Genomic DNA, 3002 nt, shown 5'->3' with positions numbered 1-3002 from the left:
ATATTATGTACGAAGAGTTTTATATAATATTTTGAAATGTATATGGACTTTAATAATTAATTGTAATTAAATAAAGTGATGACAAAGAATCAAATTTTGAACTAAAAATTGATATATTATTATACATATGTGAAATTAGTTATTATCTTTTTCTTTTTTGCATACATTTAATCAAATTATGAAAATCTTATTCAATAACGTTTCAAAATTTGAAATTTTTTTTTAGTGTATAAATTAAATGTGTTATGTATATATAGTAAATTAAAAAAATTACATATGTTTATTATACATTTAATCAAATTATGTAAATAAAAATTATTACCATTTTTAACTTAAGTTTTTTGGCGGGATTTTACTATATATAATAAAAACTCCACTTTTATATATAACTAGTTTTTCACCCGTGCGATGCACGGTGTGTTATTTTATATATTTAACGATAAATATATAGGTAATAAGTATAATCATTTGAATATCTTTAAAAATATTGATAAAATATAATGAATATATTTAAAATTTAATAATATCATATATTTATAACTTTTAAAAAATATAAAGTTTTTTTTGTATAAAGTTGAATATATATACCGATCAATACGTATCGAAATCTCTGTATATCGTAAAATTTTGGTATAATCGTTATGATAATTATATGTATCAAAATTTTCGGTACATCGATTTCGGTATATATCAAAATTTTTGGTGCGGTATCGGTATAAAAAAATTTTATTCAATATTTTTTGATATGACATATATTTTTGGTACGATACGGTTTGTTGTCCTTAAGTTTATATAGATCATTTTGGCGACCAAATTATGGTATCTTCAATATAATTTCGGATTTTCTATTTCTCTTTAGTATTATTATATACTACAACTCTTTAGGATTTTAAAACGTAATGTCCCACAAAATCTTATAATTCTAAAAAATATTGTTTCATAATTTAATTAACCCATTTTTAACAATGTATAAAAGGAAACTATTTAAATTTATTTTTTAATAGACCAAAATAACAATATACAAATTATATTTAAAATTTTTTATTATTTTAATTTAATATAGTGGGTAAAATTTTCATATAGTTAAATTTATTTAATTTGGTAAGATTATAAAAATTGTTAAGTGTATATACACAAAAACCAAATATAAAAGTTTTTTAACAATAACCTTTTTGCAAAAAATAAAAAAAATTACAATTTGTTCGGAGTTTAAAAATTATAAATGGTTTAAAATTATAAATTTTAACTAATAAGATAGAATATTATACTTTTCTTCAAATTTAAAAATAAAAAATATGTTCATTAATAAATTATCTTTGTTTAATCTATCATATTTTTCTTTTATATGTGTTTTTAATTGCAAATATTTTTTATTATATTTGTTTTTAGTTTTCTTAAAGAGCGAAATTAGATAATTGATAGGGAAAAATTTTATAATGAATATTAAAATTAAAAAAAATAATTATCTTGTTAAAAAAATCTATGGTAAAAAATTATGGACTATATTTTATTATTGTTTTTTTTAGTGTTTTGTGTAGTTATCTTTCAAAAGTATATACTCTCATAAAACCAGATAAATATTATTTCTATTATAATAAAAAATAATGTAAATTTATTTTTAAGTTTTCTTCTTCTATTATTTTTATTTTCAATGCAGACAAAATTAAAAATATTTTTTTTTACCATAAAAAAACTAATAAGAAAACAAATGTATTTTATGTGTGTTATATAAATATTTTTAATTTAATAAATTATTTGATGAAATATTTTTTAAAAGCTAAATTACAACATGCGACTTCTCTTGTTGAAAAAAGCTAAATTACAATATATGATCTACATCGTATATTTTTTATGTGTATATAAATATTTTTAAATTTATGTGATTGATCACCAATTATTTTCAATACAGGATCATCACCAATTGTAATAAAAAATATCATCATTTTATCCATGAAATTTCCCCACAAAGTGCATGCTAACTTGTGGTGCCTAAAAAATTATAAATATATATGGAATATATAAGAATTCAAATTCATAATCACCATAAAAATAAGATATTAAAATAACAATATTTACCCCAATCACATCTAGAAAAATAAAGTGATAAATTAACACAAATTAAAATATAATAATAAATGTATGCTAAGATCATTTAATTACACGACACTTCAAGATTAAACATGACAAAAAATTTTGATTCGTCGATGACTTCTGCGTTCGTCAAATATTTAAATTTCTTGAATTCAAATATATTTGACGAAAAATTATGATTTTTTTATTTCGAAAACATTTGTTTTATAAAATATTACATTTTCAGAATTTTTAAAAGAGCGTCGTCTAGAATATTTGGTATATTGACTTTCCATAAATCTATATTACGTATCTTAATTAGAACCTTGATATAAATTTACTTAACATATTCTAAAAAATAATTATCATTTTTAATCAAATTTATTAATCGACAAAAAATTTGAATTTTTTGAAAAATATTTTGTTGGGATCGGTTCAGAGGGTAGAGGGGGGTGAATACACTCTGAAACTTTTCTTCTTCCTTTTCAAAATGATCAAGTGAAGTTTAGTTCACTTAATCTGTTTTCTCAACTTCTAAAACGGTTTGAACAACTTAAATAGTGCGGAAATAGTTCAGAGATTTTAGTGATGCAAAGTTTATAACACAATGTATGAGCAATATGTAAGATAAATAGCAGTAAAGACTAAGGCACGATTTATGGAAGTTCGAAGGCTTAATCCTTCTACGTCTCCCCTTCTTCCACTTAGGAAGGAATTCACTAGAAGACTTTGGTTATTACAACGTCTTGCAATACACCCACTTCAGACTTAGGACTTATCCAATGCCTAATCCGAAACTCCTAGATTTACACAGATAAGATTCTCAATTCTTATCAGACTGGTGGAAGCTTTCAGAGTAGCTTCAAGTCTCTTCAATAATGAGTACAGTCCGGTTGAGCTTCTCAAACTGCAGAGCGATCGAGAGGCTTGGA

This window comes from Henckelia pumila, unplaced genomic scaffold, assembly GCF_033568475.1.
Source record: "Henckelia pumila isolate YLH828 unplaced genomic scaffold, ASM3356847v2 CTG_466, whole genome shotgun sequence".
Classification (NCBI taxonomy): domain Eukaryota; kingdom Viridiplantae; phylum Streptophyta; class Magnoliopsida; order Lamiales; family Gesneriaceae; genus Henckelia; species Henckelia pumila.
This window is presented reverse-complemented; position numbering follows the sequence as displayed.